The 15,551-nt window shown below is 41.3% G+C and overlaps 1 protein-coding gene across 8 annotated transcripts in view; it reads left to right on the top strand.

The window, feature by feature from the left end:
- The window catches only part of NCOA2 (nuclear receptor coactivator 2), a 260,761-nt gene that overhangs the window by 59,199 nt on the left and 186,011 nt on the right, over positions 1-15,551 (top strand). Inside the window, exon 3 of one of the 8 annotated variants that reach the window (XM_030553251.1) lies at positions 1,726-1,819. The exons of 6 other annotated variants lie outside the window; for them this stretch is intronic. The gene's annotated coding sequence lies outside the window, so the exon portion shown is untranslated. Of the gene's footprint in view, positions 1-1,725; positions 1,820-5,516; positions 5,619-15,551 lie in introns of those variants that run through there. One more of the 8 variants, XM_030553252.1, reaches the window with a different exon arrangement.

Here is a 15,551-nt window from a genome sequence, read left to right as displayed (position 1 = left end):
CTTTAGAATGAGTGACTTAATGCAATGCAGTTTGCTTGGGAGAGGAGTGCAGATGAAGATTGCATGCCTCTGTGTCACTTTCCCCAAAATGTTAAATTGTTCTTTGTTTCTCAGAATAATAGTGCAGATAGTATGTCCTTGAAATAGTTTTTTTTTTTTCTTTCTTTCAGTTTGTGTGCAGACAGATTAGATACTGCATAGGAAGAAATGTCTTTCACTTAAAGTACTTCTGACTAAATGTACACTGAAAGCAATGTATGGCTGAAGGTGATTGTTACTTATTATGGAATCATTTGTTTGGGTTCCAATATCCCCTTCCACTGTGCAGTGAGGAGCAAAAATGCAGAAATGAGGTGTATGGAGCTATGTGGAGGGAGAATGTAGCTGTGCTGGAGCCTGTAGCATCTTCTACTGTGCAACTGTTTGTTCCCTTTGCTAAACCACCACCAGATCCCAGCATCAAAAAGAGAGCCACTTTATGCAGTATATTTCCTCCATCTAGTAGGGTCCACATAATGCACAATGGGGAGGATAAATTATTCCTGATCGGATCAGCATCATCTATCCTATGTGCTCTATGACCTACAGAGGGTTGCAGCATTTCAGCCAGCCAGCTACCTTATCAGAGGTGAGCTTTGCTTGGAAGGAGTGTGGAGGGGGAACTTTGCTCCATGATGCTGAGTGTGGATCTGTGATCGGGGTTTCAGTCGTTTTTTTCGGAATCCTCCAATTTACAGCATGCAGCTACTGCAAGTATGCAGCTCCTCAACAGCTATACAATATTTTTCATTCTTGTTTCCCTTCTGTGCATTTTAACATGGGAGAGGAGAACACAAGCTTCACTCCCATATATTAATGCAGTGCCCTTCATGCAAATTGTTCCGGCTGTGTGCCGTATGCAAAAGGGAATGTGGGAGCGTGTGTAAAGTAAAAATATTTTTCAGGGTTTGGTTTAAGGACTATTATTAATTTAGCAGATCTATCTTGAAATGATAAAAGATCTTGCAAATAAGATGCATAACCAAATAATTTGCATACAGAGATCTGGCTTATATCTGCACTGTCAATGGAAGATTGACTGTGGCTATGAGGAATGTAAGGAGCTAAAAGCCATGTGGTTACCAAGAGAGTTATGAGGCTCTGAAGAGTCTAAGTGTGGAAAAGAATTTTAGTGCATTTTTTTTATTGAAAATCAACAGTTATGCAGAGTACATTGGGGAAAAAAAAAGAGAACCTAGAAAAGTCATAACCTTAACCCAAAAAACATTAGTTGATATTGCCATAGTACCACAATATTAGCAAAATAATTTTCAAGTCTGTATACTTAATAAAGAACCAGTGCTAGAGTGACATGACAAGGAAAGCTTGTTCTTAGATACTATCCTAGCTGCAAAATCCTATAAAACTGTGCATTATGTGATATGTGAACCAAATGAAAGCAGAAGGAAGGAGAGAATTGCAATAATCTGGCTAAACTGAATAGGGTTCATTTTATTTTGAGTGAAGTTCAGTGCAAGCTGCATATATGCAGGGCTTTGTGCTCCTAATACATCTGCTGTCTCATCTGAAACTTATGGATAATAGCTTAGAAGCTGACTAACTTGCCATACCAGTCTTACAGTTTTTTTGTTTTGCTCAAAGTGGATGAAAAGTTAATTTAAGTGTGGTTACAGCAGTACTGCATTCCTGATGATGTTGGTAGCTTAATGACAATCTTTGTTGTAGAAATCAGGAAATGTGGGTTGAACCTCTGGGATCTGTATGGCTGGTGCGTGAAAATGTTACGTCCTGAATGACAAGATACTGCTGGAACAGCTCGGTATGTAACATTGCTGATTGTATGTCTATGGTTTTGATTTTCAGTTTAACTTCTTTCTTTTTTGTTTCTTTTGGTAAAACAAGACAGACATTTCAAGTTTTCTGCACTTAGAAGTTTTTCTGTAGTAAGATTTCTCCACACTTTGGTTAGGGTGTTCCATGACTCGTTCATGTACCGATGCTGTCGGATTGCAGATTTGTTCCAAATGTGTTCGAGACACAGACTGTAGATGGTTAAACAGGCTGACATTTAACTGGAATTAATTTGATTATACTGATTAAAAACTTCTTTTGTGGTGTATAAATTTATATATCTGCTTGAAATTAGAAGTTTGTATAAAAATATGGTTCATAAATGTTAACATAATAGAATATTTGTCATAAAGCGAACTTAATATATGCAAAGTCTCAAATATTTATTGTGGAAGCAAGAGAAGGCTATGAAACTTTCTTGCTTAATTTTTCTACATTTTTAGTGAAGTACTGAGGGGTAGGTAGGGTGGAATTGGCACTGGGAACTGGAGGATATTTATATATTGAGGTTTATTTAACTGAAATACTGAGAGCCCTTGCATTTATTAGAAATTTAACTTCGATTACATTTAATTTTGTTCAGTGAAAGGCAAGATTATCTACTGAAGTTTTGTTTGTGTCTATTCTCTATTTACCAAATTATTTTGTAAATCTCAAGCTTGTGAAAGGTGCTGCATTGACAGCCCTGCAGGGCAATTGCTGGTGTCATTGGATCTTCAGATTTTCATTCTCTCTCATCTTTCTTTTCAAATTCTTTATGCTGGCCCTGCCTTTAACCAGTTTGCATTCTGTCTGTTCTGTTGGACTGTAGTTAAACACTGGGTGTAAAACTGGCCTCTGCTCTGAGATCTTTGCAATATTTAGGCACAGTGGAGATGAGATAGGAACAGAAAGTTAACTTTAACTTGGAATTCCCATTTTTTTTCCAGCTTCTCTATACGAATTAAGTTATTTTAACTTGGTTATTTTCTGCATTTCAAATCATGCTTGCTCACTTCTGCTGAAATGTAAAATATGTTAAGCATTGTGCACCATTTGAGAAACATGTTTCACTGAATTTTCATTTGTAAAGCATTACAGATCAGTCCCTTACCCACCTCCACAAAGGATCATTTAGAATTCAATTATCTTATGCTAGGGAGAAAATAAAGGTTTTTAATAAGACTACTGGGACTGTTTGCTTGGTAGGAGCTGTACCTTAACCCAATTTTCCAAAAACTACTTCTCTGTATGTTTTGTGCTACAGAAACTGATTTGTATGTATGTGCTAAATTGTGTCCTGTGGTAAGAGGAGTCTATATAGAGATGTCAAAAACACTAGGTGGTGTCTAAGGCTTTTAAGAGTGCCTGGATATCCCTGAGGTGTTCATGGAATCTACTCATTGGGTCACTTGGTATACCTTTGTTCTTGCCCCCACAGGAAAACTCCCCTGCTTAGGTGGATAAACTGCTCATTAATGAAGTCTTATATTTTTGGTTTTTATGAAGGTTTATGTTCAGGACATTAAAGTGAGAGAGAATTTGCTGAGAGAGTAGTGGCAGCTCATTGTAATGTTTATCCTCTCCTTCCTGCAGATAAAGTGACTGACACGGAATAGAAACATTCTCTTGCAAAGCATTGATAGCGGACCAGAGCTGCGTTTTTGTTGTCTGCTTTTAGAATACATGACAAAAAATAGTTCAGTCTGAAGGTTTACAGAGCGCTATTGTTGTGTGGCTTGAGGAAGATGATAGAATCCAGTAAGTAAGGAGTGAGTTGTTAATTCAGAAAGAATGTGGAGTCTCTTAAATCTCAAAACTCTCTTTTCTCTGAGTAACTTGGCATGATTCTATAGATATGAGATGTTTTGGACTTACAGCGCTGTCATCCATGTTGCACTGACACAAAGGAACACTTTTCTTGATTTGGTCCACAAAGCCTCATTTCAATCCCTCCTTGAAGACCCACTTCTTCCACAGCATATGTAAGAAACTAGCTTAATAAGTCCTCTACTTACCTACTTTATTTACCTTACAAGCAGAGTGCTCATTTGTGCAGAGGGAGGATTTTAGAGGTTGGAAGGGAGAGCTAAGGGCACTGGAATTGAAGCTGGAAAGTGGCTGTCTACTATAGGTAGTGAAATCATATTAGAACTTCTCTTGCAAATTGTGCTTAAATATAATTTTTTTTTCTAGGAAGTTATCATACTTTCTCCGGTTAGTGTCTGCTGTACCCAAACAAATTTGAAGGAAGATGATTACATATAGTCTTACATGGGCCAATAATTTTAACTTGTTTCTCTTTTTTTTTTTTTTCAGATACATAGTCTGCTGACCTAATTCATCTAAAGTTTATAGAATATTATGTTACTATAACATTTTTAGAGGGTTTGGACTAATGTATATGTTATTAGTAGACAAAGCAAGTATCTTCAAAAATGTGTCCTTCTTGACTGTTCGTAGTGGGCTTTTACTGAGTTTTAGTTTTAGGTTGAAATACATGGAGATGTTTCTTTTTTCGTTTCGTTTAACCAGCTGTGTGGATGGGGAAAAATCAAAATAATGTCAGTTGTGATAATGAATGCCTCTCTGACATCGGGTTCTCATTGTTTTGGGGCAGGGGTGGGCAAACTTTTTGGTCCAAGGGCCACATTTGGGAATAGAAATTGTATGGTGGGCCATGAATGCTCACAAAATTGGGGTTGGGCTGTGGGAGGGGGTGAGGGCTCTGATCGGGGGTAGGGTCAGAAATGAGTTCAAGGTGCGGGAGGGGGCTCCAGGATGGAGTGGGGTGCAGGTTCTGAGGTGAGGCTGGGGATGAGGAGTGTGGGGTGTAGGAGGGTGCTCTGGGCTGGGACCAAGGGGTTCGGAGGGCGGGAGGGGGATCAGGGCTGGAGCTGGGGGTTGGGGCATGGGGAGAGGCTCAGGGGGTGCAGGCTTCGAGTGGCACTTACCTCAGGTGGCTTCCGGAAGCAGCAGCATGTCCCTTCTCCGGTTCCTATGCGGAGGCGTGGCCAGGTGACTCTGCACGCTGCCCCATCTGCAGGCACTCCCTGCAGTTCCCATTGGAGCGCTGGAAGGGGCCATTGGAGTGCCTAGGAGCCGGAGCAGGGCCATGCTGCGGCTTCCGGGAGTCACATGGTGTACCCCTCAACCATGATCCCTGCCTGGAGCACTGGAGCAGGGCAAGCCCCAGACACCTCTCCCTAGTGGGAACTTGCGGGCTGGTGTAAAATGGCTTGCGGGCCGTAGTTTGCCCACCTGTGCTTTGGTTTTTATAGTTTTTACCATTGTCTTTTTGTATATAATTTTCATTTTTATCACAATGAAAAATTTAATTAGGATTTTTATATGCTAAAAATATTAGGATCAGTACTTTAGATTGGTTCTAATGTGGTAGAGAGATGGGAGAAGGTGTATTTGGAGTCTAGATACCAACATATGAGTGCCTATATTGTACTTTTATTTGGTAGAAGTGGCTTCTATGTCTTGGTACTCCTTATTGTTCCTGATTAGTGTTGTTAAAAATAGCAGGGGTCTGGGCTATGGTGAACTTTCTGCGGCCTGTAATCAGAGTTATAGCACTTGCTTAAACATCTTTAGATGAGTATAAATTTAAGGCCTACATTTTTTTACAGAATGGTTTTAGAAAGGCATCAAGGTCCTAAAGCTTTCGAAGTTTGTGTCAGCAGGACTGAACAAATCTAGTAATGTGATTAGCATGATGCTGCTGACCATCTCCAGAAAACTCCAGAGACTGTACACTAGATGGTGTAGAAAAGAATCTGGTAAAGTACTTTTCTGCCTTCAAGTTTCTTGTTATGACGTTTATTAGTTGCTTCTTCCAGTCTGCTCTAAAATAGTCTATACACTGTATAGGCAAACATATCCCATTTTGGGGTATAAGTTCAATAATAAAAACACTAACAATGATATAACTAACAACATTCAGTTCAGCTCACATCTTCTCCCTAGGCTTGGCTGGTCCTTGGCAGTCTGTGATTCCATCTACTCAGCTCACATCCTAGATCCTCTTAAATCCACTATACAGGTGGGGTAATGAACCAATGCTTTGGTTAGGTTTTGTCTTGAATAAGAAAGGTGGCTGAGTTTAGATGCTAGATACCCTGACCTAATCTTGGACCTGTTTTATGGAGTAGATGTAGAGTAACGTTTTCACCTTGAGATAGATAGATAAATATATATATATATATATATATATATATATAATTTATTTTTCTGGTTGTGTTTAGGTTTGAACTCAACCGGCTAAATTGAATTACAAGGTGTTTTCTTGCAGCCACACTAAGAGAGAGGTCCAAGTTTAGGTCAGGATTAGCGAGCATGTGTTAACTAAGCCTGGTGTAGGCTGAACCAATTTTCTTAAGGTATGTCTACACTTAAAACACTACAGTGGCTCGGACACTATCTACACTAATGGGAGCGAGTCTCCCATGAGCATAGGTAATTCACTTCCCTGAGAGACAGTAGTTAGGTCGATGGAAGAATTCTTCTGGCAACCTAGCGCTATCTATGCGGGGACTTAGATCAGCTTAACTACGCCACTCGGGTATAGTTAAACCAACTTCATTTTTTAATGCAGACCAGGCCTTAGTAAAGACAAACCCTTTTAGTCTGCAGAACCCACTTACATTATTCCAGCAGGATCAGCGCCTGTGAACATGTAGGACATTTGCCAGCCTGTTGCACTAAAAATCTGTCAACTAAATTTACTTAGTGTTATTCCTGTCGCTAGACAGGATACTGGGCTGGATGGACCTTTGGTCTCAACCAGTATGGCCATTCTTATGTTCTTATGTTAGTTTTTTACCTGAAGTTTTTTGAGACATCGAAGGTACTTAACACAGTGATTCAACAGGGAAGACTAAAGTAAATTTGAAACTAAGCAATTAAAATATAAGATTATGCTAGCAGGTATTTTGGCAGGGTTGCTGTAGTTCTGTTCCTGATGTCAAGTTAGAGATTAATCTTGAAATCAAAATGATTTTACAGGACATTTCAAATGTCCTTTTTTCACTGCTATATTGCAGTGTGTGAGGGTACGTCTACACTACAGCATAATTTCGAATTAACTAAAACCGGTTTTATAATACCGATATTATAAAGTCGATTTTATGCGTCCACACTAGGGCACATTAATTCGGCGGTGTGCGTCCATGGTCCTAGGCTAGCGTCGATTTCTGGAGCGGTGCACTGTGGGTAGCTACTGTAAAAGAATGAGGCCAATAATGTCGATTTGCGTCCACACTAACCCTAAATCGATATAGTAATATCGATTTTAGCGTTACTCTCGTTGGGGAGGAGTACAGAAATTGATTTTAAGAGCCCTTAAAATCGATTTAAAGTGCATTGTAGTGTGGACGGGTACAGCGTTAAATCGATTTATCGCTGTTTAAATCGATTTAACTGCATAGTGTGGACCAGGCCTGAGCTTTTTCTGATGCCATCTGATTCTAAACATCGCCTGTTCGTCTGAAGCACATAGTCTGAAATATAGCAGTGTTAAACTGACACTCAATGCTTTCAGTTAATGTCCTGTTAAATAGTTTGATAAATTATTTAAAAAAAAAATCTTGTTTGTGATAGTATCTTAGAAACTTGAAAATAAAATACCATTTGCCAATTATTTTGTCGTTTTCTATTTTACAGACGTTGGGTTATTTTTTCTCTTATGTATTTAATGAACTAAAGAAACCGATATGGTTCCTTGTTTACATTCCTGAATTCTGACATTATTGGCACTATACACATTGTCCTATGAATAGTGCATATTAATGGCTTGGTGCAGTCCAAAGTTGTTGGAAGGCACGTAACTGGTGTAACTGCACCAATTGGTATTATTGATGTATCGTATATATTTCTTAATAAAGAGATAAAATTCAAAAGAATGGAAGAAATTTTGGGCTCCAGAGATGCCCCTAACCTAATTATGTGCTTTGAAAAGGAAATGTTGGCTTGTGTACATCAAGAGTAGCCAGGCTATATATTAACTGGGGTGGGACAAATGCTCTCTCTGGTTTTAGAATGTCTTGGCTACTGCTCCATATCCACTATTTCAGGCTACAGTAACTTGCACTACAGTTGATCATTCTCTGTGTGGTGTGGAATGGATGCTGAATTTACATATTGCCTATCACTAGCTGAACAACCTCTTATGGAGTTGGGCACAGTACCTCTTGGATCTCCCCTTGGGGCATTGCAATTCTATCCTACCCCTGTTGCAGCCAGAAGCTAAAAGCCACAAATGAGCCCTTAGTAAGAAAAGAGTAGTAAATGCATTCATGGTCTTGAACAGGAGCTGGATATCCAAATGCCTCATATTTTGAGGGATTGTCCTAAATTTCAGATCAATGTGCTTTGTCCAAAACTGATGTTCTCAGGAGACCAAAATGTCCCTTATTTGTTACTCTGTCCATCTCCCCTTAAAATGGTAACAAAATAGATAGATTACATTTTATCTTTGCATACAATTAAAATACACTTTATAGAATGTCAGCAGCATAGTCATCTTGGTTGGTTTATCAAATTGACCCAGTTCTGATCCACTGCACCCACATTAGACTGCTCTACCAGTCTTAATGCTGTGCAAATGACCAGGGCCAGCCTTAGGGCAGGGCAATGTCGGCCCTCACCCAGTGTGCCGTAGCCAGGGGAGCACCATGGTTCAGAGGCAGGGGGGTTGGGCTTCCCCTCGCTGCCTGTGGCGTGCAGCCTGGTGTGGCAAGAGCGCCCGCTTCTTTGCTCCTGAGCAGAGGCCCCCGCTCGCTGCCCCATGTGTTTTTCCCCAGCCTGGCTCCAAGTCCTGCCACCATCCTCTGGGACTGTGAGCTGGTGAGCTTCCCTCCCTCCTTCCGCCAGACTGTTTCAGCCCTGGCATTCCTCTTTCCATGGGCGGCCTGAATGGAAAGCCATGCTGCCCAATGGAAGGTGAGTGTGGCGTCTCGGTAAGCCAATGGGAGGCGGCCTCTTCCAGGTTGGGAGGGGAAGGGAAGGGACTGGGAACTAAAACTGCAGGGCAAAGAGACCAGTAAGTATTAGGGGATCTTGATCCCATGCCCCAGCTCCCAGGGGACTCCCTGTCTGTGCCCCCAGCCCCTGAGGGCCCTTTTCCTGCCCCCAGCTTCCAGGGGCCCTCGCTGTGCCTCTAGGTCCCAGCACACCCATCTCCCAAGGGGCCCCTGTCTGTGCCCGTAGAACCTGCAGAGTCCCTGTCTGTGCTCCCAGGGACCCCTGCCTGTGCCCACAGCTCCGAGCCCCTCTCCACTCCGCCCATGCTCACTAAGCTTTCAGGAGGCCTCTTCCTCTGCCCCACAGGTCCCAGACTCCCAGTTCTCAGGGTGTCTATCACATCTTCAAGGTCCCACTCCTGCATGCCACACTCTGACCCCACAGTTCCCCATGCTCCCCAGTTCTCAGGGGCTCCCTCTTTTTCTTACTCCTTCCAAAGGGAGGTGTTTAGTGCAGGGGCTTGGATATTTCGGGAGCCAACCTTCCACCATCACCACCCACCCTAGCTTTCTTCAGTGCGCTGGAGGATTTAATCCTCCCAACTCCCAATAACCCACCTTCCCTGGGACTGGGGAGGGACACTTGAATATTGGAGATGCTCATTATTGGGGTGGGGAAAGATCTGCCCTTCTGGAGCCCCCATGTCACTGCCCCTCTCTCCCCCTGGTATTTCCACACCAGTGTGATTCTGGTTCCCTCCCCCCTTTTCTGGGGCGCTCAGGTCACCAGGCGCCCCTGCCACTACAGCCCTCTGGTGCCGTCCTGTCACTGTGTCTCACCTTGAGCTGCTGACCCTGTAGGGCTCTGGCAGAGAAGCTGGATGCCATGTTGAGTGGGAGAGTTTGGGAGGAGCAGGAGAGGTACGACTGCCCCAGACCCTGCTCATCCTGTCAGTGTGCGGAAGACCGCCTACTATGTTGTCTTGGCTGTCCTGCTCAATGACCAGATGAGAGGTCCCTGTAGCAGTGTATGTGGTCGTGAGGGTGCTGTGGTTAAGAGGCAAGCAGCAGGGTGGGTCTGGAGGGCAAGGTCATGGAAGGGAGTTTGTGGCAATTATAGATGGGGAAGAGACAGTGGTGGCTGGGGCAATGAGGATTGGGTGGTAATGAGCCTGGGAAGGTAGCTGGGGCCAGGGGTGTCAAAATATAAGTTTGCCTGGGGTGCTATTTTCCTCAAGGCCAGCCCTGCAAATGAGAAGCCTGTATTTAAAGCTGCTTGAGCTTGTTCTGCAGCAGGGAATTAAAGTGGTGCCCATCTCTGCCCCTCTCTTCTCCTCATTGGAAGGGGTGTGTATGGGAGATGTGTGTGTGGAGAAGTGTGCTTCTTCCCCTTCTCTTTCCAGTAGAATGGAGGTGGGGCAGTGGAGTGCATTTTACCCAACACGGATGCTGATTGGCTATGTTTTTAGGCTCCTGCTTTGAACTGAGTCAAGGAGCGTCAAGAACACAGGCTTCTTGGCAAATGCTTGTGGACTCTGTGGGTCACAGCCTCCAATATGCAAAACCCTGGTCTAGGGTACTAATATGTTGCAAATAAAATTATAAACACTACTTAGGGCTTGTCTGTAATAGAAGAGTAACCAATTTAATTAAGTGCAAATCCCTAATATAATTGTACGTAAACTGGTTTAACCTTTGTTTATATTCATTTAGTTTTTAAGTTATTGATTTATCTTAAATACCTCTCACTTATGAGATAAGTCTACAATAATTGAAAAAGTAATGCCAGTTAGAGATTTTATCTCAAATTCTTTTTGATTCTTGGTCTTAGCTATCACATCTGAAGTACTGGCAGCAGAGGAAGAAAGCTGAAGTGTAGCTTAATGGGGAAGAGTTATATTAGAAATTCTGTATCTTTTGAGAAGCTTTACCTATGCTGCCGAAATTAGAAACAAACTGAGGGCATGTGAACTGTATGAGATGAGGACGAGAGTCGTCGAGGATGAGAGTCTAAACTTCCTTTAAAATGGTAGAGCACATTCTCTCAGAATGTACTGACTGGGTGGAGCAAGTGTAGAATGTTGCTTGCTAATGCCTGCAGCCCACAGATACCGTATTACAGGGATCCTGCTGCTACTACTAAATTAGTACCTAACTGTGCACTAAAGGACTCTGGTGTTGGTTTTGGTTTTAGTTTGGTTTGAGTTTGAGCTATAGGACCCATCTTGGCTTTTTTGTGTGATTTTTATCTGTGACTGTCTCTCTTGTGTTAAAGCACAAGGATTCTTTTTACTTTCCATATCAATGAGCAAAGTCCCTAGGAGAGGGAGAATATTTTTGATCATGAAGAATCTGGGAACTAATAATGTAATTATTCTAGAAGAAGAAATTGAATACTGATTGGTGTAGTACATGCACGAGCTTCCTCTTCATCATCTGGTGGAGTATTCAGGAAGTTCAGGGTCCAGCCAAAATCACATTATCAAGAGCAGATTATGTGATCTAGCATTTGTTCACAACCCATAATAATGGTGTGTGTCTTCATGTGCAAAAAGGCAGATTGGAAGCTTCAGGATATGAAACCCAGTGTCCCGTTCTCTCTCCTGCCCTTCCCCCGTGATAAGCATCTGGTTCTTCTTATCAGAGTTGAATGAATTTAATTTTAGTTCACTAACACCTTCTGATGAGGCTGTGTTTTTTTTTAATTAATATTGCCTGCGTAATCTCTTCAGGACATTTGTATTCAAACTCATGCAAGTAGTCCATACATGAATAGGTTAGCAATAATTATGTTTGCAAAAGACCATTACTGGGGTTGCCTTTTAAATATAATTCTCTATTTAATTTTTAATTGAAATGATTTACATCAAATATATATTTTCCCTAAACTGAATTTTTTCATTTGCTGTACTTGGGTAGTATGTATTGCCTTTTTTTCCTTATTCCAATCAGTATTTTTCATGTTGAAATTTATTTTTGGAGTTTGATATTTAACATGTTTATCGTGGCAGTGTCCAAGGGACAACTGAGAACAGGACCGCACTGTACATAAGAACAGCCATACTGGGTCAGACCAAACGTCCATCTAGCCCAGTATCTGTCTACCGACAGTGGCCAATGCCAGGTGCCCCAGAGGGAGTGAACCTAACAGGCAATGATCAAGTGATCTCTCTCTCCTGCCATCCATCTCCATCCTCTGATGAACAGAGGCTAGGGACACCATTCTTCACCCTAACTGGCTAATAGCCATTTATAGACTTAGCCACCATGAATTTATCCAGTTCCCTTTTAAACATTGTTATAGTCCCAGCCTTCACAACCTCCTCAGGTAAGGAGTTCCACAAGTTGACTGTGCGCTGTGTGAAGAAGTACTTCCTTTTATTTGTTTTAAACCTGCTACCTATTAACTTCATTTGGTGACCCCTAGTTCTTGTATTATGGGAATAAGTAAATAGCTTTTTCTTATCCACTTTCTCCATATCACTCTTGATTTTATATACCTCTATCAAAGCCCCCGTTAGTCTCCTCTTTTCCAAGCTGAAGAGTCCTAGCCTCTTTAATCTTTCCTCGTATGGGACCCTCTCCTTAGTTGCCCTTTTCTGAACCTTCTCTAGTGCTAGAATATCTCTTTTGAGGTGAGGAGACCGCATCTGTACACAGTATTCGAGATGTGGGAGTACCATGGATTTATATAAGGGCAATAATATATTTTCAGTCTTATTCTCTATCCCCTTTTTAATGATTCCTCACATCTTGTTTGCTTTTTTGACCGCCTCTGCGCACTGCGTGGACATCTTCAGAGAACTATCTACGATGACGCCAAGATCTTTTTCCTGACTCGTCGTAGCTAAATTAGCCCCCATCATATTGTATGTATAGTTGGGGTTATTTTTTCCAATGTGCATTACTTTACATTTATCCACATTAAATTTCATTTGCCATACAATAAGAGAGAATCCTTGCCCTGAAGAGAGAATGCACAGGCAACCTTAAATCTGGCATTTCCTAAATTTTGAGTGCTTGATTTTGCAACTTTATTAATGTTCTGTTAACATAATCTCTGTGTGTAATATGCAAGTTGAACAATGTGATGGCAGCTAATATTGAGTGAATAATACGATCGCAGCGAATGTTATATTGAATTTTTTTGTGCGCTTTAGTTATTTAAATCCTTTCATTTTTTCAGTGGTGGTGTTAGTGGAGGAGTTCCTCCCCTGCACAGTTCTGGCTCCAAGCATGCTAGTGAGGCTAGGAGTGGCCATGGCTTAGCTCCATTTTGCCTCTCTCCCCATTCCAACTGTTTTCTGGAGCTGCTCTGACAGTTAGTCTCTGGAAGTGTCCTCTTTTTGGGCACCTGAAGTGAGTTAAACCTAGGGTTACCATTTCAAGGGCACATAATACTGACAGCCAACAGATGCACAGAAAATTTTGCACAAGATTCTAAAACACCATTGCTCTTTACTTAGCAAAGAAATACACAATCTATATAAAATAATAAACACACACATATATATTTCCCTGCGTCAGATCTCTCATCTCTGGAGAGTTCTTTGGGCCTGGGCACAGTCATCTGGGATGTCTAGGATCCTTCTCTGGCAACTCATGGTTTCTCTTCAGAATCATGGAACCGTCCTAGGACAGCAAGCTTTTTCTGCCCTGGGCTAGTCCCAGAGTTAACTGCCCCCCTTGCTATGAAAACACACCCATATCATCCTCTCTCCTGACCAGAGCTTCCTGGGTCTTGTTCTGTGAGTCCCTCTCTCACCACCTGGTTTCTTTGTTCTGCTGTTTGTGATTTTCCACTTTACTAGCCCCCTGCAAAAAAAAAACCTTGGTAGTAATGGTTTCCCACTCAGGCAACCTCTTTAGCATATCCATTGTTTGGTTAGAGTAGTCATTAAAATTAACAACCTCCATTATCCCTGGTCTTGCTGCAGCCCCTGTCAACAATTGGTGGGTTGCACATCCCTATAGAGGCAACCCATGATACAGAAGTTTCATAGTAACAGTTTCATGACCTCAACCAGAATTGGTAGCTTGTGCATAAGACAGATTGCCCAGATTGTCACAGGGAGTTACTCACTATCATTACCTATGCTAAATTCACTATTCATTTGTAGGTACATGGAAAAACTGGATAAACAAACAAGTATAAAGACAAACTAATATATAGTTTAGGCTCCACATTTGCCTTGTGTTAATGTTACTAATATGGGAAATTGTTCTCTGGATTTGGGTGATCTAATTCAATTTTCTCTCTTTCTCTGTGTGCCTGTGTGTGTGTGTGTGTGTGTATGTTTTTGTGCATATACACAAAATGTAGATACAGTGGGCGCACTTAAACTTTCAATGTTTTGAAAAATTCTACGGAGATTCTTTATACTTAAAATGGGAAATATCATGGAAACTAGTAATATCTCTCAAATTGTAACATACTTTTTAAGCTGACCACTTTATACATAAAGTGGAGTGAGTAGAAATGATAATGTGATACGGTATATAAAGGTTTTATTATCCTGAGTTGGAAATTAGCCATATTACTCATGCATGGTGAAAGCCACAAGTGAATTATAAGGTCAGTTTAAATGAATACTAATACAATGTATTCTGTATATGCCTCTTATGTCAGAGAAGAAAACCAACTATTTGATAAATGTCTTAGGACTGTGTTTCGTTTGTTTGTTTATTTGTTGTTTTCCCCTTCCATGTCTGTGCCTATGAAGCCAAGCTCTCTAGTAACAGGAACTCTGCTGTTTAAACTGTTAATTTAAAATAAATAAATAAATAGGTAATTTTTAGAGGTTTAAAATATATATAACCTCTAAAAATTACCTAGTATAACTCTTCTGTACATGCCATGACTTTAAATCCAATATCTCAGAACTTTCCACAGCTTAGAGCAGGGGTAGGCAACCTATGGCACGTGTATCGAAGGCAGCACATGAGCTGATTGTCAGTGGCACTCACATTGCCCAGGTCCTGGCCACTGGTCTGAGGGTCATTTAATTTTAAATGAAGCTTCTTAAAATATTTTAAAAACCTTATTTACTTTGCATACAACAATAGTTTAGTTATATGTTATGAACTTATAGAACAAGACCTTCTAAAAACGTTAAAATGTATTACTGGCACGCAAAACCTTAAATTACGGTGAATAAACGAAGATTCGGCACACCACTTCTGAAAAGTTGCCGACCCCTGGCTTAAAGGAATTACTGATGTATCCTTTTCAAATGCTGGGAATCAACTCTTTCCAATGGTATAAGTTACTTCATAGGGTATGAGTTACTAGATAGTTAACACATAGTCCAAAACAAAATACTGCCTGTCCTGGGCCTCAGGCAGGTGTAATTTTGGGAGGACATTTGGGAGAAAAGGAGGAAACCTTTTTCTGGTGTATATGCGTGCATGTGTATGCGTATGTGCTTCTTTAAAATGATGGTTAGAAGCAGAGCCGTAACTAACTATTTTTGCGCCTGAGGCAAGAATATAAAATTGTGCCCTCACACTGTTTGGTGGGTCTTAAGCAGATCCGAGAAGTCCTAATATATAATAAGCGTGTGCTCACTGAGAATACTAGAACTCGATTACTCAAATGATGGTTGTTGTGTCTGTAGACAAACGCAATGACGTCATCTTTTTATGCGCTCCTCAGCTTTGCGTGCCCAAGGGAAGCGCCTCACTTGCCTCAGCCTTGTTATGGAACTGGTTAGAAGCTTTCCAGAGGTTGCAGTGGTAGGGTGGCCTGGGGAA

Source organism: Gopherus evgoodei, chromosome 2, assembly GCF_007399415.2.
Source record: "Gopherus evgoodei ecotype Sinaloan lineage chromosome 2, rGopEvg1_v1.p, whole genome shotgun sequence".
Lineage (NCBI taxonomy): Eukaryota > Metazoa > Chordata > Testudines > Testudinidae > Gopherus > Gopherus evgoodei.
The sequence above is the reverse complement of the archived record's forward strand: the minus strand, read 5'-3'. Positions and strand labels throughout refer to the sequence as shown.